Raw genomic sequence first — 22793 nt, forward strand, 5'->3', positions numbered from 1 at the left:
ATTAGGAGGAACTTATATAGCCAGAGGATTGTGAATCTATGGAATTCATTGCCACAGACTGTTGTGGAGGTCCAGTCATTAGGTATATTTAAAAGGGAGGTTGACAGGTTCTTGATAATTCTAGGTGTAAAAGGTCATGGGGAAAAGGCAGAAGAATGGGGTTGAGAGGGATAATAAATTAGCCATGATGGACTGGCAGAGCAGAGTTGATGAGCTGGATGTCTTATGTCACTACCCTTGCAATTTAAAACATACTTGTGTCTCATCTTTCCCTGGTACTGATGAAACTGTAACCCTGTTTCTCGCTCAACTGATGTCTGGCTCTTGAGTATTGTCTATTTTAGAATTCAAGCACCTACTGTTTTAACTTTCAAAGCACATATTCAATTGATTAACTTGAAAGATGTTAGCATTGCAAAACAGAGGCAGTTCCAGATCCCTGAAGATCCTCCAAATTATATTAAAGAAGACATTGAGTTATTAATCATAGCATGTTGTGGTGTATCTAGACTATGACAGAACAGTCTCTCAGAGCAGAGGCTGGTAACAGTTTGGAAAATGATGGTCAGAAAATTGCAGCAGTTCAGGTCATAATGCATCATTACTATAACATAATTGTAACTGTTGTAGCTGTTGTTAAGACTTTAACGGACTTTATGTGGATGACGTGCGATAAGTTACTGAGACCAAGAGGACGGTGACGTCAAATACATAATGCAATGTATTCAAAGTTATGGAGATATTTATGATGATGCTACAAAGAACATTAGAAATAAGAGGAGTTAGACAATTTGATACTGTGTGCCTGTACAGCCTTTAAGATTACGGCTGACCTTCTACCTTGGCATTACATTCACCTTCTAACTCTGTATCCATTGATTTCATTAAAAGTTATCTATTACTATTCAAATGAACCCAGCAACTAAGTCTCCACACTTATTCTCAATAGACAATTCCAAAATTTCACTAGTTGTTGACTTGTTTCAATCCTGAATGGTTTCCTTATTTTGAGATTCTGCCATCTTGTCACTCAATAGCCAGGGGAAACATCAGGTCTGAATCTGCCCTGTTTTGTCCCATTAGAATTCTGTTTTATTGTTCTCACCTCTAATTCTTCCAAAGTCTAAAGAATATAGACGCAATCTACTTAATTTCTCCACTAAAGATAATCTTTTCATCCTAAAAATAAGAAATAATTTTTATTTCATTTGTCACAAGTGTAGGGTTCTCAGTAATATTAAATATAATGTTAACTGCTCATAATAAAATGGCTTCTCTGTAATGTTAACTGAGGTAATGTTCTCTGTAGCTGAAATGTTTGGGTTATAACTACTGATAATGGGGAGACTAACCAATGGGAGTCTTATTATTCTATCTGTGTGTGGGAACCCGGGTTGATGCGCGGGAAGTTCGGTGAGGAGAAGTGAAGAGGGAGGACGTGCAGGAAGTGCTTTGGTAGACCACTGTGGTTGGTCCCAGTCCGGAGGTTGTGCAGTTCGGAAGAAATTGAATGGTGGACTTTGGATCTTTTTGTGAGCTCCAACATGTGAACTGTATAATCTCTATTCTTGGCGGCTTTTTATTTTTATAATTTTGTTTCTCTACTAACCCCATAGTCACATTAAAATTTATAAAGTGTAATCATTTAAATATACATTGTGTACGGACTGATATCTTACATTGTGGGTTTGTGCCGGGGTGCATACACAGCATCTACGCAAATGTGAGACACAGTTTGGCAGGCAGATGCGGTTTCCCCGACGAACGTGGGTTGATAGAGCTGAATGTTACAATTGCGTCCCGCCGTCCCTGGGATGGCAATCTGCTCTGGCAAATCTGCCCCTCTTATGTCCTGACTTGTCTGCACTAACACTGTGTCTGTACCTGTCTCAAAATCAAAGTTCCATGATACAATCTCCACTTTGCGAACAGCTTTAACCCCACTCAAACCGTGAAGTAACACTTCTTACGACACACTAGTCTCCACCCCCCTCAACACGCACGCATTGCTCTCCGCCATCTTCACAGCCGCACACCAACCCCAAAATGCAGCTGTCGCCATCACAGCTGTACTTTAAGCCGAGCTGCCATGCAACACGTACAGAATTCAATCACCGGACGAGCACCCCACAGGGGAGGGACAGTGCAGCGGGCTGCGAGTGGAGGGGGGTCCGTGAGAAGAGGGGCGGCTGGTAGTGTGTGCTATAACTGTGGGGAAGAGTGCCACTTCCTGCGGGAATGTGAGCGGCAGGGAGACCCTCGGAGGGCAGGCCCCGGGCATCCAAACAGGGAGAGGTGTCAGGAAACTTAGAGGAGACCCAGTGAGGAAATGGCCTGGTGTCTCTCGGGGAACACGTTCCTAGCAATGTACCAAGGAACCCCCGAAAGCAAAAGACCCGATTCCGGAAGGATTAGTGGAACCTAAATCCAGCGTATTGCTACAGATAGAGGGACTCTATGCTGAAGCCATACTCGACACCGGGTCGCAAGTCACGTTACTATACCGTTCGTTTTACAACCAGAATATAAAGCATTTGCCCTTGATCCCATTTAGTGCGTTGGAGATTTGGGGCGTCAGTGCTGGGGATTATCCGCATGACGGGTATTGTCAGTAAAACTGGAGTTTTCAGAAGCCGCTGTGGGTGTGTCTGAAGTTCTGGAGATGTTAGTGCTGGTTTGTCCGGACCTGGTTGAGACGGGGGCGGGGGGGGGGGGGTGCGGTGGGGACCAACACCCCTGTGGAGTGGAGGCTCATGGGAGCCTGCCAGGAGAGGGCAGGTGAGAACTTTTAGGAGACCTGGGCTGTGTACCCAGTGTTTCGAGCTGCTTTTGAGAAAGCGCGGAGCCGCCCTGGGCCGGATACTGAATTTAAATGAGGGTCTGTGTGGTGCACCCAGTTGAAGTCTAAGGTAATAAGGCCCGGGGAAGTAGCAAGAGTGATGGGAACCCCCAGATTTCCCAGAGTGCCTTTTAGTGGATGCCCCGGAAGACTTCGAGGGGGAGTCACGATTTCCGGCTGGGGTGCTGGTGAGGTCCGAAGTGCAGAGGCCCTCAGTGGTACATGCGAGGCGGATAGCCGTAAGTGACAGGAACACTACGAAGAGAGAAATCACCTTTAAGAGAGGGATGCCACTGGTGCATTTGTTCCAGGTGACTGTAATGTCTAGCGTCCCCGTGAGTCCCACTTGGGGTGGGGGGGAGGAATGATTGGAAAACAAAGCTGAGTGCTGAGGCCTTTAACTTTGGGGACTCTCCTGTACTGCTGGCTTGGAAGCAAAGGTTGGTGGAGAAGATATTGAAGCTGGAAGATGTTTTTTTCCTTGGCGAGTTTGATGTGGGTTGTTCCAAGAGCCACTTGCCACACCATCTGGGTGACTGAGTACACCCTGTTTAGAGAGAGGTTGCACCGACTGGCCCCTGCAGATGTGGAAGATGTGTGCTAGCACCTGCGTGTTGAAGGAAGCTGGGATCAGCTCTGAATCCCGAAGCTCTTATGCGACCCCAATAGTAGTGGCCCGGAAGAAGAACGGAAAGGTATGCATGTGTTTGGACTATAGGACCCTGAACTGGTGCACTGTCCCTGACCAGTATACAATCCCAAGGGTTAAAGACCTGCTGGCCTGTATGAGTGGGGCAAAGTGGTTTAGTGTGCTGGACTAGGGAGTGGATATTACCAGATCCCAATGAGTGAGGCCGACATAGAGAAGACGGCATTTATATGCCCTCTGGGATTTTTCCAGTTCGAAAGGATGCCTCGGGGCATATCAGGAGCACCTGCCACCTTCCCAAGGGTCCTGAAGAAGATGGTGGGGGATATGAATTCGCTTGAAGTGTTGGTGTATTTGGATGACTTGTCAGTGTTTGGATCCACCTTGGAAGAACACGAAGCAAGGCTACTGAAGGTGCTAAGTCAACTGAAGGAGGAAGGTTAAAACTCTCCCTGGACAAGTGCCACTTCAGCAAGACATCTTTTAGCTATGTTGGGCACATAATCTCGTGAGATGGAGTAGTTACAGACCCGGCTAAGATAGAAGCAGTGACCACGTGGCTGAGGCCCCAGACGGTTCGTGAAGGGCTACGCCAAAGTGAGTCACCCGTTGAACCAGCTTCTGTGTGGTTACTCTCCCTTGGAGAAGAAAGGGAAAAGGGGACGAGAGGTTGGAGACTGTCTCATCTCGTCAGAGCCCTTCGGACAGAGGTGGAATGCAAAATGTGAGGAGGCTTTTAAATCGCTGAAAGAGTTGCTGACCCAGGCACCAGTGCTGGCTTTTGTAGACCCCCGATTGCCTATGTACTACACACCAATGCCAGCCGAGAGGGAGTCTTGTATCAAGATCAGGACACCGGGTTGAGACCTGTGGCATTTGTCAGCTGGAGTTTGTCCGAGAGAAACTATCCCACCCATAAGTTGGAGTTTTTCTCATTTAGATCAACGACTTGCCAAGTATAGTCATGCCGAAGGTCAGACTCTTTGCAGATGACTGCATAATCTACCGAGAGATAAAAAATGACCAAGATGCTCAGCTGCTGCAAAACGATATTGATTCATTATGTCAATGGGAGTCTCAATGGCAAATGTCCTTCAACTCATCTAAATGTTATGCTATGCACGACAGTCACAAAGTTAAACCAATCAACACGACGTATAACATGAAAGGAAAGATTCTTGAACCAGTCACCCCCCACCCATATCTTGGTGTTGAAATTAGCAAGGATCTTAACTAGGCGTGCCACATCAATCAGATTGCAGCCAAAGCAAACAAAATGCTGGGTATCCTGCAAAGAAACCTCCATTCATGTAGTAAATCTGTCAAGGTCACGGCATACAAGACACTCGTCCATCCAAAGTTTGAGTATTGCGTGGCCATATGGGATCCCCATCAACCTAACAATAAGTCCATTGAAAAAATCCAACGCCATGCTGCTGGCTTTGTGCTAAATGATTACAGCAGGAAATCCAGTGTCACTAACGTGCTCTCTAAGCTTCAATGGGAACCACTTGAAAAACAGCGTACTCAACTATGGTTATTCTCCATTTTCAAAGAAGTTCACAACATCGCTCCATCAAACATCCAAATTCGTCATAGGTTCAGTTCAACTTGACAGCAAGGTGGACCTTACGTATTGGAAACCCCTTCATTCAACAAGATTTGCTACCAGTACTCCTCTATCCAAGATCAACAAGAGAGTGGAATCTTCTGCCACCAGACTTGCGCAGCATTTCTGACATTAATATTTTTAAAGATAGACTCAATCAAATTAATTTAGGGGATCTAGTCAAAAAAGCTCACTTTACAATCTAACTCTCCTGCTGTTCACACCGACTGCGCATTATAATGGCCGTCCGGCAGTGCTTGTGCAGTACCAAGCAGGAGCAGAAGTTCCTGGCGTTGAAATGGGCGGTGGTGGATAAGCTGAGTGACTATCTCTACGGGGCCAAGTTTGAGGTGAGGATGGTCAACAACCCGCTTATTTATATCCTGACTTCAGCGAAACTCGATGCTACAGGCCATTGGTGGTTGGCAAAGCCTTGTCGATATTTGATTTCAGACTGAGGTACCAGCCGTGGAGCAGGAACGTAGATGCGGACACTTTGTCCCGATGGGTGCATGAGGAACCGGAGGGGGATGAGGAGTGGGACAGCGTTCCTGCCCCTGGGGTGAGGGCCATGTGTTAGTTTGCCATCACCGTGAAGGCTGAGGAAAAGGAGAGGCTGGTCAGTGAAGTTGGCTCATTGGGAGCTTCTGATGATGCCCTACCCCTGGTTTACTGTGACCTGACTGCTCTGAAGACCAAGCAGCTGCCAGAATTGGCAGGGGAAGTGACAGCTGCTCAGCGAGATGACCTGGGCATTGGCACTGTTTGGTATGCGGTGGAAAAGGGGGATATGGCGTGGGCGGAGAAGACAAAACATGCTTCAGTGCCACCATTACTGAAGGAATGGCCTCGGTTGAAGTTGAGGAAACAAATTTTATACCGGGTAACATCACCTCCGGACTGACCTTGGTGTTGGCAGTTAGTCCTGCCTGAGAAGTAACGGAAGATTGTGTTGATGTCACTGCACAATGATTTGGGACATTTGGGGGTGGAGAAGACTTATGGATTGCTCAAAGACAGGTTTTACTGGTCCCGAATGAAATTGGAGGTGGAAGAGTACTGCAAGTTGTGCATTCGCTGCATACACGGGAAGACACTGCCTATACAGGCCACTCCTCTGTCATTCTTGCAGATTGCAGGGCCTCTGGACCTGGTGTGTATGAATTTTCTGTCCATAGAACTCGATGCTAGCAACACGGTGAATGTCTTAGTCATCACAGAGCACTACACTAGATATGCTCAGACTTTTCCTACCAAGGACCAGAGGGTGACTACAGTGGCAAAAGCGTTATGGGAGAAGTATTTTGTGCATCATGGCCTTCCCCGGTGGATCCATAATGACCAGGGACGGAATTTTGAGAGTAAGCTCATCCATGAGTTACTGGGCATGTTGGGAGTTGAGAAATCGAGGACCATGCCCTATCATCTGCAGGGCGACCCCCAACCTGAGAGGTTTAATCGGACATTCCTAGACATGCTCGAGACTCTTGAGATCAGCAAAAAGAGCAGATGGGGTCAACATATTGGACATCTGGTTCACTGTTACAACTGTACATGCAATGAAGCTACTGGGTATTCATCCTATTATCTGATGTTTGGATGCGAGGTGAGGTTGCCCATTGACCTCTGTCGGGACTGACGCAGGTGACGTACTGCCGAAGCATAATCTGAAGTATGTGTCTGATATGAGGAGAGAGCTGAAAAAGGCATACGAATTGGTGGGGGTGGCGGTCGCCAAGCAGAATCGGGGAAATAAGAGGTATGACCAGAAAGTGAAGTTCTCCCAGCACCTGCCAGGAGACCGAGTCCTCATAAGGAATTTGGGTTTACCTGGAAAGCACAAGTTGGATGACCGCTCGGTGGCCACACCCTATGTAGTGGAAAGTCAAATACCAAACCTACCGGTTTTCCGGGTGAGGCCTGAGGATGGGAAGGGGCCTGTCAAGATTCTCCATCGGAACTTCCTGTTGCCCCTGGGACAAGAGGTGCAGGTGGACCTAGATGCCGACTTGGAGTCTACACCTAGTACGAGAACGTTGCGGAAGCGAGGGGCGATGGAAGAGCCCACCAGAAAAGAGCCTGGGCTGGGCCTGCCCCCCGAAAGGGATATGGATTTGGAGAATGATGATTCCGATGGGTGGTTCATGCTGCCGTTCGTTAACTCCCCCGTGATGGAGGAAGAGATTCCAGGCCCTTCTCCCACTGTGTCAGATGAGGTGAGGGGAGCTATTGGTGGACCACAGGGAGTGCAGCCAGACTCTGGAAGAGATGGAGGGAGGCTTGAACTCGAGGCGGGGGCTCCGAGTTGCAGAGAGGTTTGAGTGACAGATCGTGGGAGGTTTCACCAAGTGTCTCCAGCAGTGGTTGAGCCGGAGGAGCTAGAAGAGGAGGAACAGAGGTCACAGAGGATTAGGAATCCCCCAGAAAGGTTGGCCTATGTAGCTCCTGGGGAGCAGGGTGTGACCTGTACTGTTTTGGTGAGTTATGTCACTGTCTTCTGCACAGATTGGGCTCTGTGTTTTGCAGGAAGGGTTGGCAAATTATCTGAAGATCATGAGGACATGACTAAATTTGGTGGGGGGGGGTAATGTAGGGTTCTTAGTAATATTAACTGTAATGTTAACTGTTAACTGCTAATAATAAAATGGCTTCTCTGAAGTGTTATAATGAAATGGCTTCTCTGTAATGTTAACTATGAGGTAATGTTCTCTGTAGCTGAAATGTTTGGGTTATAATGGGGGGACTAACCAATGGGAGTCTTGTTATTCTATCTGTATGTGTAGGAACTGGGGTTGATGCGTGGGAGGTTCGGCGAGAAGAAGCAAAGAGGGAGGATGTGCGGGAAGCACTCTGGTAGACCACCGTGGATGGTCCCAGTCCAAGGGTTGTGGAGTTCGGAGGAAATTGAATGCTGGACCGAGGATATTGCGTGAGCTCCAACATGTGCACGAACTTTATTATCTCTATTCTTGGTAGATCCTCAGAGATACTGACACCTAGGATCTTGAAGTTACTCAACCTTTCTGGCAGACCTCAAGGATGTGTTCTTAGCTCACTGCTCTACTCTCTTATCAGCAAGGTGGATAAGAGAGGGTATTTCCATTCTGCACTATAAAAGATATTTTAAAAATAGCAGTGCAAAAGAGAAATAACAAGGCAGTGTTCATGGGTTCATGGAACATTCAGAAATCTGATGGCAGAGGGAAAGAAGTTGTTCTTAAAATGTTGTGCGTGGGTCTTCAGGTTCCTCTACCTCCTCTCTGATAGTAGTTATAAAAATGAGGACGTGTCCCTGGTGGTGATGGTCCTTAATGATGGAAGCCTCCTTCTTGAGACACTTCCTTTTGATGATGTCCTCAGTGGTGGGGAGGCTTGAGCCCGTGATGGAGCTAGTGGAATCTACAACCCTTTGAAGCCTCAATAGTTCCACTTAATATCAGAGAAATGTATGCAATGTACATCCTGAAATGTTTGTTCTTTGCAGACATCCCATTAAAACAGAAGAGTGCCCCAAAGAATGAGTGATAGTTAAAAATGTTAGAATCCCAAAGCCCTCCCCACTCTCCCCTCCCATACACAGGCTGCAGCAAAGCAATAACTCTCCCACACCCCCACCCACTTCCGCAAAAAAACACCAGCACTTCCCACCCACCAAGCATACAATAGCAAGCCCCCGGTAAAGACCATGATTTGTAGTACAACTAAAACTAATCGTTCACCTGTTAGTTTGATATGCCACAGGCTCTCCCTCTCTCCCCAATAAAGGGGAAAAGAGGTGTCCTCTTTCACAGTGAGAAGGGAGAAACAACAAAACAACTTGCTGATTTTAGGTGCTAAAATTCAGTTGCACTACATTTTTTCTCCAAATACACCCAGAGAACCAGCAACACTTTCTCCCACCAACAAGAAAAAGAGAAAGTGTGACTCACAGAACACAGACCCTCCGACAGCTGATCCACCATTCCCGATGTTCTGTTTTTCTCCCTTGATGCTTCATTCGGTGACAGTGGCATAGAATCAGCCCGTCCAGAGGGCCGCTAAACATCAGAACGCTGCAGACGTGCCTGTCTTCTAGGCCTTATCCTTGGGATATCAAAAGCGGCCAGTTGTGAGCCACTGGGAACACATCCCACCATAGCAAAGAATCCAAGTTAGTGGGGTGGGCCTAGGATAGATCTTCTGAGTTTTTGACTTGAAACTGCTCACCCTTTCCACTACTGACACCCTCAATGTGGATTAATGTTTGTCCTCCTGACTTTTTCCTGAAGTCCACAATCAGTTGCTTGGTCTTGCTGAAAGTGAGTGCAAAGTTGTAATACCACTGGAACAGCCTATGTATGTCACCTTGTTGCCATCTGAGATTCTGCCAATAACAGTTGTCTCATTGGCAAATGTATAAATGGCATATACTGTATAAGTCTGTGCTTAGCCGCACAGTCGTGAATTCAGAGGTAGTAGAGCAGTGGACTACACACATATCCTTGAGGTGTGATTGTGTTGATTGCCAGTGAGGAGGAGATGTTATCACCCTTTTGTACAGACTATGGCCTCCCAATGAGGAAGTCAGAAATACAACTGCAAAAAGAGGTGCAGAAGCCCAGGTTTTGAAGCTTGTTGATTAGTACTTAGGGGATAATGGTTTTGAACATTGAGCTGTAATCAATAAACCGATTCCAAAAAGATATAAAAAGGCAAAGCTTTTTGTAGATGCGTACTGTATGTCCCTGAATGTGTATTCAGGCTTGTGAACTTCTGTTGGGAGGTGGCTACCACCAACTGGGCAGCAGCACAAGAAGCAAGAGGAGCAAGGGTATTGACTATCACTGTCAATTAACATAGAACCCATTGGAGAGCTCCAAGCAGTTTAAGCCATTCTGGAGCTTTATAAAATAAAACAATACTCCCAAGTTCCTACCTGCTAAAAAAAATGGGTTATATATATTATGAAAAATAATTATAATAGAGTTTAGCAACGTCATGAACACGTTGATCACTTTGTACTAAAATAGACTACGTTTTTGTTCTGAGTTTGCTTTCTTGTTAAACTTTGTGTTTAATTTGTGTTCTATGTGTGAATGCTTCTGCAAGTAAGCTTTTCATTACACCGTTGCATACATATACTTGTGCATAGGACAGTAAAATCAGCTTTATTTATATAAATAAAATGGATCATGGCTTCCAGTATTGTACAATTCTGTGATTTTAAAATTAAGTGAAATAAATAACCAGAGGAACTTATATTTGTATATTATGTTAAGATGCACTGAAGGTTTTAAGTAGCCTGATTAATTAATTAGTTATGACAGCACTTTTAAAATAAACAGATTGATTTCCATTTTAGTAACCTTTGAATCAGCACAATGCATTGGAAGACAAATGTTCTGCTCTATTGAATATACATTTAATCCATGGATTTCCCTGAATTGCATTTGTCATTGGATGACATTGCTTGGAAGTCTTCTCCATTTTCTTTAAGATACTAGAGGTGAGTTAATTCCAGGGTTTTCTCATGCTTCAATAATTTCCTACCTTTGGCTCAAAATATTAATATCATTGCCTTGGAAGATTAGGTGATGGAATGCAATCTGAAACTAATTTAAAAAAGATTATTGTTTTTAATGCAATGTCCTGGTAAATCGACTTCTTGGATCCCTATGCATGAAAAAGCATTGAATAATATAGGGGCAGAATGAGGCCATTCAGTCCATCGAGTCTGCTTCGCCATTCCATCATGGCTGATCCTGGATCCTTCACAACCCCATACACCTGCTCTCTCGCCATACCCTTTCATGCACTGACCTGTCAAGAATTTATCAACTTCCGCCTTAAATATACCCACGAACTTGGCCTCCACCACAGTCTGTGGCAGAGCATTCCACAGATTCACCACTCTCTGGCTAAAAAAATTCCTCCTTACCTCTGTTTTAAAAGCTCACCCCTCAACAATGAAGCTGTGCACTCTATTTCTGGATACCCCCACCAGAGGAAACATCATCACCACATCCACCCTGTCTACTCCTTTCAACATTCTGTAGCTTTCAATGAGATTCCCTTGCATTCTTCTAAATTCCAGTGAGTACAGGCAGAAAGCTGCCAAACACTCCTCATGTATTAACCCTTTCATTCCCGTCAACATCCTTGTGAACGTCCTCTGGACTTTCTCCAATGACAACACATCCTTTCTGAGATATGGGGCCCAAACTGTTGTCAGCATTCCAAATGCGGCCTGACTCATGTCTTATAAAGCCTCAGCGTTATTTCCTTGCCTTTATATTCTATTCCTCTTGAAACAAATGCCAACATTTCCCCTTTGCCATCCCCTGACCCGATACTACTGCCACGTCCATCATAAAAGCCCTGTGCCAGCTCTTCACTCTGTTCAGATATCCCTGCTACATCCACAGTGATAGAGGGTCCTCGTTTATGAGTGACAAGCTGCACCAGTACCTGCTAGCTAGGGGTATTGCTACTAGTAGGACCACGAGCTATAATCCCCGGGGGAATGGACAGGTGGAGAGGGAGAATGCCACTGTGTGGAAGGCCACACTCTTAGCCCTTAGGTCAAAGAGATTGCCGGTCTCTCGCTGGCAGGAGGTCCTCCCCAAGGCACTCCACTCCATCCGCTCCCTGTTATGCACGTCCACCAATGCCACCCCTCATGAGCAATTCTTTTCCCAGGAAGTCTGCCACTGGGATCACCCTACCGGCTTGGCTGATGTCCCCAGGGCCAGTGCTGCTCTGGAAACATGCGAGGAGCAATAAATACTCCCCGATGGTTGAGAGGGTTCACTTACTTCATGCGAACCCCCAGTATGCCTACGTGGTCTTACCTGATGGGTGGGAGGACACAGTCTCCGTCCACGAGCTGGCATCCACAGGAGCACCAGACCCCTACCCTGAACACTCCACGGTGACTATGAACCCCGTACCCACTGAGGTCTATACCCACGAGACACCGCGCACACCAAGCCCTACACAGACTCCTCACGACACTCCCATACCGGGTGCCACACACACGCATGAGGGATTACTGACGCCTAACAGGCTGGCACCTCAAGTCAGGCCGGAGCCAGCACAACCACCATCATCAGTGCAATCACCACCAGTGCTACGTAGATCGCAGTGACAGACTCGACCGCCTGATAGACTTAACCTGTAAATATACTTGTAAGAAACTTCGCCCCATGGGGACTCTCTTTTAAAACAAAGGCGGGGGGTGAATGTGGTAAACTATGTATACCTGTCTGGACATGCCCCTCTGCTGACTGCTCCTGTGGCTCCTCCCACAGACCCCTGTATAAAGGCGATTTGAGGCACTGCATCCACCTCATCTCCAAGATGCCGTGCTCTGTTTTGCTGCTAATAAAAGCCTATCGTTAACCTCCCGTCTCCGAGAGTTATTGATGGTGCATCAGGGACTGAGTCTAGTGGGGGGTTGTCCTGTTCCTTTGTCTGTCTTGTACTTGCTGTTCTGTCCTTTTTGCCTTGTTTGTGCTGTTGTGCTGTTTGCCTGGCTCGACCCCGACTTGGAGTACCCACTGTTAATCATCTAGTTCTGTAAGTCTGTTCTTGTAGTCACCCTGGACCGAGCTCCCTTCTGATCCCTTGCCTCTGTTGGGTAAGCAGGCTGGACTGCTGTTGCCTGGTGGGGGTACTCTGAACCTTTCCTACCCCTCTTCTGATGGGTTGTGCCTCACAACCTGCCCAGGTGCTCCGCGTCTTGCCCAGGCCCCTGTGTTCCTGCCTGGGAGGCAGCCCTGCCCAGGAGCTATGCGGCCTGCCCTGAGGATTCCGACCCTTTCTTACCCCTTGCTTCTGACGGGTTGTGCCCTGCATCCTGCCCAGGTGTCCCGTGACCTGCCCAGGCCCCTGTGTTCCTGCCTGGGAGGCTGGGTCCAGCCCAGAAGTAATGCGGCCTGCCTGGGGGCTATCCTCCCAGCATTCCTTGTCCCATACACCCATCCTTTAGCCTAGCCAGGGTCCTGCCTTTGCCATGAACTCTCTGAACCCAGGATCACCGTTGCATCCCACAGTCTCCCCATCTTGTTCTGTCCTTTAGTTGTTTCTGTCCTGCCCCAGTACTTCAGTGTCTGCATCTAGCATTTGTGTCCAGTCTCCACGCCCCTTTGTGACAGCATTCCCTCTGCTACTTTTTTGTCCATTCTTCCAATTTGTTTAGGTCCTGCTGTAATCTCATTGCTTCCTCAGCACACACTACCTTTCCAGTTATCATAGTATCATCCACAAACTTTGCTACAAAGCCGTTAATTCCATTATCCCAATCATTGACAATGTGAAAAGTAGCGGTCCCAATACTGATCCATGAGAAACACCACTAGTCACTGGCAGCCAACCAGAAAAGGCCCCCTTTATTCCCATTCGATGCCTCCTGCCTGTCATTCCTCTATCCATGCCAATATATTTCCTGTAATGCCATAGAATTTTATCTTCTTAAGCAGCCTCATGTGTGGCACCTCATCATATGACTGTTGAATATCCAAGTAAATGACATCCACTGCCTCTCCTCTGTCCATCCTGCTTGTTATTTCCTCAAAGAACTCTTAACAATTTCATCAGGTAAGATTTCCCTTTACAGAAACCATGCTGACTTGACATATTTTATCATCAGTCTCCAAACAGCCTGAAAAATCATACCTAATAAGAGACTCTAACACTTCCCCAGCCACTGAGGTTAGGCTGACTGGCCTATAATTTCCTTTCTTTTGTCTTACTCCCTTATTAAACAGTGGGGTGACATTTGCAATCTTCCAGTCCTCTGGGACTAAGCCAGAATCAAGTGATCCTTGAAAGATCATGACCAATGCACCTGTAATCTCTTCAGCAACCTCTCTCAGGACTCTGGGATGTAGTCCATCTGGTCCAGGTGACTGATCTACCTTAAGACCTTTGAGTTTGCCTGGCATGTTTTTCTTTGTAATAGCAATGGCACTCCTGCTCCCTGACTCTCTCAGACTTCTGGCACACAGCTAGTGCTTTCCACGGTGAAGACAGATGCAAAGTACCCATTAAGTTCATCTGGCATTTCATTGTTCCCCATTACTATCTCACCAGCATCATTTTCCAGTGGTCCAATATCAACTCTCACCTCCCTTTTACTCTTTATATAACTGAAAAATCTTTTATTATCCTGCTTTATATTATTGGAAGTTTGCCCTCATATTTCATCTTTTTCCTTCTTATAGCTTTTTTATAGTTGCATTTTGTTGGAAAAGATTGCCAATCATCCAACTTCCCACTCAATTTTGCTACCTTATATCCCCTTTCCTAGGCTTTTATGCAGTCCTTAACTTCCCTTGTCTGACACAGTTACCTACCCCCGCCATATGAGAACAACTTCTTCTGTAGAACATATCTACCTGCGTCTTGTGAACTATTCCCAGAAACTTCAGCCACCACTGCTCTGCCATCATCCCCACCCAATATCCCCCTCCAATCCACATGGGCAAGATCCTCTCTCATGCCTCTGTAATTCCCTTTATTCCATTGTGATACTGATACATGTGACTTGTGCTTTTCCCTCTCAAATTGCAGTATGAATTCAATCACATTATGCTCACTTCCTCCTAAGGGTTCCTTTATGTGAGCTCTCTAATAAGATCTGGGTTTTGCACAACATCCAATCTAAGATAGCCTTTCTCCTAGCTGACTCAAGCACAAGCTGCTCTAAAAAGCCATCTAGTAGGCATTTAATAAATTCCCTCTTTGGCAATCCGACACCAACCTGATTTTCCCAATCTCCTTGCATTTTGAAGCCCCCCATTACAATGGTGACATTTCCCTTATTGCATGCTTTTTCCAGCTCCCTTTGCAATCTCAACCCCACATCTTGGCTGCTATATATGATCCCCATAATGTTTTTTTTAACCCTTGCATTTTCTCAATTCCACCCACAAAGATTCAACATTCTTTGACCCTGAGTTACCTCTTTCTAAAGATGTAATTCCATCTCTTACCAACAGAGTCACACCATTGCCTATGCCTTTCTGCCTGTCCTTTCGATATAAAGTATAATGTATGATGTTAAACTCCCAACTATGGCCTTCATTATCCCTGTCCCCAAGTCTGGAGCCCTCACGAAGACAGATAACTACCACGGTATCAGCTTGACCTGCATCTTAGCAAAGCTATACAATCGGGTGATCTTGAACAGGATTCACACCGCCTTTGACCCTAAGCTAAGATTCAGTCAGAATGGTTTTTGGCAGAAGCACACAACTGTAATGCTAATACTTGCTCTCCGTAGAATCATCGAGGAAGTCAAGAAAAAACCTACCAGCCATGCTTACTTCCATTGATTTTCACAAAGCTTTTGACTCCATTCACTAAGGTAAAATGCTGAAGATCCTGAAAGCTTACGGAGTGCCAGACCAACTACTGAGAGCAATTGAGTCCAGCTATACCGAGACCATGGCGAAAGCTGTATCACCAGATGGAGAAACAGCATCGTTCGAGCTCCTAGCTGGTGTGCTGCAAGGAGACACTCTGCACCCTACATCTTTATAATCGTCCTTGATTACGCTCTATGTCAAGCTAACAAAGTTCATGACAAGCTTGGTTTTACCATAAAACCAGGACGAGCCAAAAGGGTCAGACCAGTTACGCTCACAGATCTCAATTTTGCAGATGACATAGTCCTGCTCTCTGACCAGATGGAGGAAGCACAGCAGCTATTGACAAAAGTGGAAATTGAGTGCAATAAAGTTGGACTTCACCTAAATGCTAAAATGACAGAGTACACAGCGTTCAACTGTGACAAAGGTACTCTCAAGAAAGTCTTAGACTTCAAGTACCTCGGGTCAACAATGATGAGTTCGGTGAAGGACATAAAGATATGGAAGGCACTGGCATAGAGGGCTATGAATGACATGAAGGAAATTTGGAGGTCAAACTTGACCAGACGGCTCAAAAAGAGGATCTTCATAGCAGTCATAGAGTTCATTCTCATGTGCAGATGCGAGGCATGGACCCTCACCAAGGCCATGCGAAAGTCACTAGATGGTTGCTATACATGAGTGCTCTGGATGGCTCTTGATGTGAGTTGGCAATAGAACATGACGAACTTTGAGCTTCATGACGACCTACCGATGCTCAGTAGTAAAATCAAAGTGAGAAGACTGCAACTAGCGGGACACTGTCTACACCACCCTGAGCTACCTGCCAGCCTAGTCATCATATGGGAGCCCAAGCATGGGAGGATATACCCTGGGCGCCCTCCCAAAACTATGGTCAACGTGCTCATAGAAGATAGCGGCATGGCTAATGTAGATGCACTGAACTCACTGATGAAGGAGAGCGAGGAGTCGAGAGTCCATCATCGTGCCCGACGCTGGCCCCCTAGGCCTGAATTGACATAGTAGTAGTCATATGGCCTTCTTACAACCATGACCTAGTGATGCCCACAACGTCATACCAACCAATCTCTAATTGCACCATGAGCTCGTCCACCATATTCAGAAGGCTACATGCATTTAAATACAGCACCTTCAGTCCTGCATTCTTCGCCCTTTTGAATTTTACCCCTGTGGTACAGTTTAACTCTTTGCTCTGTCTGCATTTGTACATAATCATCAGTTTGTCCTTCCTTACATTCATGTTGCACCCATCATCTACATGTAAACCTGCTGGCCCATCCTCAGCTCTATCAAACTGGTTCCCATCCCCCTGCCATATTAGTTTAAACCTCTCCCAACAGTAAACCTGCTCGCTAGAATATTGATCCCCGTTGGATTCAAGCGCAGCTGGTCCCTTTTGTACAGGTCATACCTGTCCCAGAAGAGATCCCAATTATCCAGAAATCTGAATTCCTCCCTCCTGCTCCAATTCTTCAGCCACACATTTATCTGCCACCTTATTCTATTCCTATCCTCACTGCCATGTGGCACAGGCAACAATCCCAAGATTACTACTCTTGAGGTTCTGCTTCTCATTTTCCTCCCTGTATTCTGTTTTCAGGCCAAACTATCATCTGTGATTCGTTTTCATAGCGACAGAATCACCTATCTGTTCCGCTGACGATACAGTCCCTTACTAATGCTGCCATCCTCTTCAGTTCCCTACCCTTCTGAGCCACAGGGCACCAGACTCAGTGCCAGAGGCATGGCTGATGTTGCTTCCCCCAGGTAGATCATTGCCCCCAACAGTACTCAAAATGGAATATGTATTGTTGAAGGGGACGGCCACAGGGATGCTCTCCACTATCAGACATTCCCCCTTCCCTCTCCTGATGGTCATCAATTTATCTGTCTCTTGTAGCCTTGGGGTGACTACCTCCCTGTAGCTTGTGTCTAACACCTCTTCACTTTCCCTAACAAGCTGAAGGTCATTGAGCTGCAGCTCCAGTTCCCTAACACGGTCTCTAAGAAGCTGCACCTTGATGCACCTAGTGCAGTTGTGGCCATTGGAGAGGCTGGAAGTCTCCCTGAAATTCCACATCTGACACCCAGAACAGAACACTGGCCTGTAGACATACCCCGTATTCTCTCAAGAGTTAAGTAAGAAAAAATAAATAAGGAATGAATGAATTTACCTACTTACCTTGCCTTTGCCTGTTCTTGCTGAAGCCTTGTTGAGCCAGAGCCTTATCTCTCTGACTCAGACCACTCTGATGATTGCTCCCAAGATGACCACTCTACTAGATGGTACTCCTCTTTTATGGACACAGGGTTCTTCAGTGGACTTGTGTGGGAATGCTTCTACTGTGTCTGTACTGTACTCCAATCAAAAATGAGGGCATTCCAGGTGAATTTGCTTCCCTATTTAGAAATTATTTTCAGAGTTCTCTTTACGTTAGCGTTAAATTATATGTTTTAGCATAAATCCAATAAATATTAACTTGAGCCTTTGTATTTCACCAAGATTTGTCAGACGTTTAATGCTCGATTTATTCTTTGCTGCAACTCTAAGAGACTTAGTGCTCATTTCAGGCTTTGTTTCAAGAGGAAAAATCAAGAGCAAAGGCTCTTTTTGTCTATAAATGGCTGAGTACGTCTCACTTCAAATGGTAACATTTAGTAAAAATAGAATAATGTGAATGAGCATAGTGCATCTTAGATTAATGATTACTGTTTCATGGGATTTCTTTAGACTGAATGCCGGTCATAAAACATAGCTCTGCTGGATTCCATTAACTGAAATATTTCCTACACATATCACATCTATAGACCTGGAAAGTTTCTCTGTTTAATTCTGTCTGCCTTCTGAGAACAAAAATGATTCTACTGCAAATAGCTCCTGGTAAGTATTTCTGGGAATAATGCAGAAGGTGCAGGATTGGTTCATTCCAAAGAGGAAGAAAGATCCTAAAGGGAGTAAGGGGCAGCCATGGCTGACGAGGGAAGAAAAGGGCAGTATAAAAATAAAAGAGAAGAAATATAACATAGCAAAGATGAGCGGGAAACCGGAGGATTGGGAAGCTTTTAAAGAGCAACAGAAGATAACAAAAAAGGCAATACGCCAAGAAAAAATGAGGTACGAATGTAAACTAGCCAAGAATATAAAGGAGGATAGTAAGAGCTTCTTCAGGTATGTGAATAGCAAAAAAATAATTAAGACCAAAATTGGGCCATTGAAGACAGAAACGGGTGAATTTATTATGGGGAACAAGGAAATGACAGATGAGTTGAACAGGTACTTTGGATCTGTCTTCACTAGGGAAGACACAAACAATCTCCCAAATGTAATAGTGGCCAAAGGAACTAGGGTAAAGGATGAACTGAAGGAAATTTATATTAGGCCAGAAACAGTGTTGGATAGACTGTTGAGTCTGAAGGCTGTTAAGTCGCCGGGACCTGATTGTTTGCATCCCAGGGTACTTAAAGAGGTGGCTCTAGAAATTGTGGACGCATTGGTAATCATTTTCCAATGTTCTATAGATTCAGGAATAGTTCCTGCTGATTGGTGGGTGGCTAATGTTGTCCCACTTTTCAAGAAAGGAGGGAGAGAGAAAATAGGGAATTATAGGCCAGTTAGCCTGACGTCAGTGGTGGGAAAGATGCTGGAGTCAATTATAAAAGAGAAAATTACGACACATTTGGATAGCAGTAGAAGGATCAGTCCGAGTCAGCATGGATTTATGAAGGGAAAATCATGCTTGACTAATCTTCTGGAGTTTTTTGAGGATGTAACTATGAAAATGGACAAGGGAGAGCCAGTGGATGTAGTGTACCTGGACTTCCAGAAAGCTTTTGATAAAGTCCCACACAGGAGATTATTGGGCAAAATTAGGGCACATGTTATTGGGGGCAGAGTACTGACATGGATTGAAAATTGGCTGGCTAGCAGGAAACAAAGAGTAGCGATTAACGGGTCCCTTTCGGAATGGCAGGCTGTGACCAGTGGGGTACTGCAAGGTTCAGTGCTGGGACTGCAGCTGTTTACAATATGCATTAATGATATAGATGAAGGGATTAAAAGTAACATTAGCAAATTTGCCGATGACACAAAGCTGGGTGGAAGTGTGAAATGTCAGGAGGATGTTATGAGAATGTAGGGTGACTTGGACAGGTTGGGTGAATGGGCAAATGTATGGCAGATGCAGTTTAATGTGGATAAATGTGAGGTTATCCACTTTGGTGGCAAGAACAGGAAGGCAGATTACTATCTAAATGGAGTCAAGTTAGGAAAAGGGAAATACAACGAGATCTAGGTGTTCCTGTACATCAGTCAATGAAAGCAAGCATGCAGGTACAGCAGGCAGTGAAGAAAGCTAATGGCATGCTGGCCTTTATAACAAGAGGAATTGAGTATAGGAGTAAAGAGGTCCTTCTGCAGCTGTACAGGGCCCTGGTGAGACCCCACTGGAGTATTGTGTGCAATTTTGGTCTCCAAATTTGAGGAAGGACATTCTTGCTATTGAGGGAGTGCAGCGTAGGTTCAAAAGGTTAATTCCTGGAATGGCGGGACTGTCATATGTTGAAAGATTGGAGCGACTGGGCTTGTATACACTGGAATTTGGAAGGATGAGAGGGGATTTGATTGAGACATATAAGATTATTAAGGGATTGGACATGCTGGAGGCAGGAAGCATGTTCCCGCTGATGGGTGAGTCCAGAACTAGAGGCCACAGTTTAAGAATAAGGGGTAGGCCATTTAGAACAGAGATGCAGAAAAACTTTTTCACGCAGAGAGTGGTGGATATGTGGAATGCTCTGCCCCAGAAGGCAGTGGAGGCCAAGTCTCTGGATGCATTCAAGAGAGAGTTAGATAGAGCTCTTATAGATAGCGGGGTCAAGGGATATGGGCAGGAACGGGGTACTGATTGTGTATGATCAGCCATGATCACAGTGAATGGTGGTGCTGGCTAGAAGGGCCAAATGGCCTACTCCTGCACCTACTGTCTATTGTCTATTGTCTATATTGTTACTGAGAATACTGTGTTTATTTTAACAATTCTGGGGAGCAAAAGGAAAATATCAGTCTGAATTAGATTTTCAATTAATCATGAGCAGTTACAGGAAAAGATTTCATGTCCTTTTTAGAGTGGTAAATTTGGAATAATTTTTATTGGAATCTTTCAGATGCCTTCCAGAAGAGGAATATTACCTCCAACTCAATGAAGTAGGTAGTATTAAAGGCATGGCCAAAAGCATTAGTAGCTTTTAAGCATGGATTTAAAAATAGTGGTGATAAGGTAGATCTAGGTGTCTTTGAGATGTTCTTAAGCCCGAACAATTTTTAGATAAGTATATAATCCATTGGACGAACTCAGTTGGTCGAGCAGCTTTCATGGAGTGAAAGGAATTGTTGGACAATTTCTTATTCCTGCAGATACTGCTTGACCCATTAATCTCCTCTCGTACAGGGGTCCCCAACTTGGGGTTCACAGCCCCCTCCATTAATGGTAAGGGTCCATGGCATAAAAAAGGTTGGGAATGTTTGCTCTAGCAGATTGTTTATTTCTCTGGATTCCAGCACCTGCAGTCTCTTTTGTTCCCCTCCACACTTTTTTTTAGATAATCTTGGTAAAGGAAGCATGCAGTTGAGATCCTTATGCTTTTATGTTATTCATTCACAATCCCTTTAGGACGAGTAATCCCAGGCAAATTAAAGGGCCGGAAAAAATCATCCAGAAATTCTGACAAATAGGAGAAATTATGTTGATAGATGATGTTAATGGAACTTAAACTGAAAGCGACTAATTATTTTGATAGATTTTGTTATGGGGTCTAAATGAAAGGTACTGATTGAGATGAATTTTATTCCAATTATTGGAAAAAGTAAATTAAATTAAAATAAATAGTGTAAGCAAGTTGCCTGCTTGGACTGCAAAGCATGGCGCTGGAAAAGTCACGTACATCTGTGGCAGTATCTGTGAAGAAAAATATCCAGATCTAAGGCAATTATAAATTGAATAGATTCCTTATCTATTAATGCTAAATCATTTATACGATGTTCCCTTCTGACTGAGGGCATCAACGATATAAATAATCCAACATAAATAATTATGCAAACTAAAAATATATTAAATTTAGTTTCTTTCTTTAATGATTATGTCAATGTACTCTGATGCCCACGGATTGGAGAAGAACTCAAGCACTCCAATTGATACTGGTTGACACCTCTCTTCAATATACTGCACTGATCTGTAAATCCTTTCTTTCTTAGAGTCATAGGAAATACAGCACAGAAACAGACTCTTTGTCTTGTGTTCTTATGTCCCATCTAGGCTGTGTCGAACCACTTAATCTACCTACTCCCATTGACTTGCACCGGGACCATTGTTCCCCCATCCATGTACTTATTTTAAACATTGAAATTGAGCTCACAGTCACCAGTTGTGTTGGCAGCTTGTTCCACACTTACGACCCTCTTTGTGAAGAAGTCTCCCCTTGTGTCCCCCTTAAACATTTTATCTTTCACCCTCAACCCATGACATCTGGTTGCAGTCCCACCCAACCTCAGTGGAAAAAGTCTGCTTGCATTTACCCTATCAATGCTGCTCATAATTTTGTATCTCAAATCTTCCTTCAATCTTCTATGTTTCAAGGAATGAAGTCCTAACTTATTCAATCTTTCCATATAATTCAGGTCCTCCAGTCCTGGCAATACCCTTGTAAATTTTCTCTGTACTCTTTCAACCTTATTTACATCTTTCCTCTAGGTAGGTGACCTAAAGTGCACACAGTTCTCCAAATTAGGCCTCACCAACGACTTATGGAACTTCAATATAACATCCCATCTCCTGTGCTCAATACTTGGATTTATGAAGGCCAATGTGCCAAAAGTTTCCTTTATGACCCTATCTACCTGTATCTTTACTAACTGGTCATTTATAAAAGCTCAACATTGTTCTCAAATCTAGATAATTCAATCTCAGGTCCAGTAATATATGAACTTCTTCCCCATCATAGTCATTGCTGGGGTCAAAGTGAAAGCGCCAATGGTTTTGTACAGTAATGAAGTCTAGATCACAGGTTGATAGGCTGGTAAAGAACACATATGGCATGTTTGCCTTTATTAGTTGAGATATTGAGTTCAAAAGTTAGGAAGTTATGTTGCAGCTTTATAGAACTCTAGTTCAGCCACATCTGATGAATTGTGTACATTTCTAATCACCCCACTATAGGAAGGATGTCGAGGCACTGGAGAAGGTGCAGAAGTGGTTTACCATGATGTTACCTAGATTAGAGGACATGTGCTATAGCAGGATGTTGGACAAATAGGTTGTTTTCTCTGGA

The sequence above is a fragment of the Hypanus sabinus genome, chromosome 4, assembly GCF_030144855.1.
Source record: "Hypanus sabinus isolate sHypSab1 chromosome 4, sHypSab1.hap1, whole genome shotgun sequence".
NCBI classification, from domain to species: Eukaryota; Metazoa; Chordata; class Chondrichthyes; order Myliobatiformes; family Dasyatidae; genus Hypanus; species Hypanus sabinus.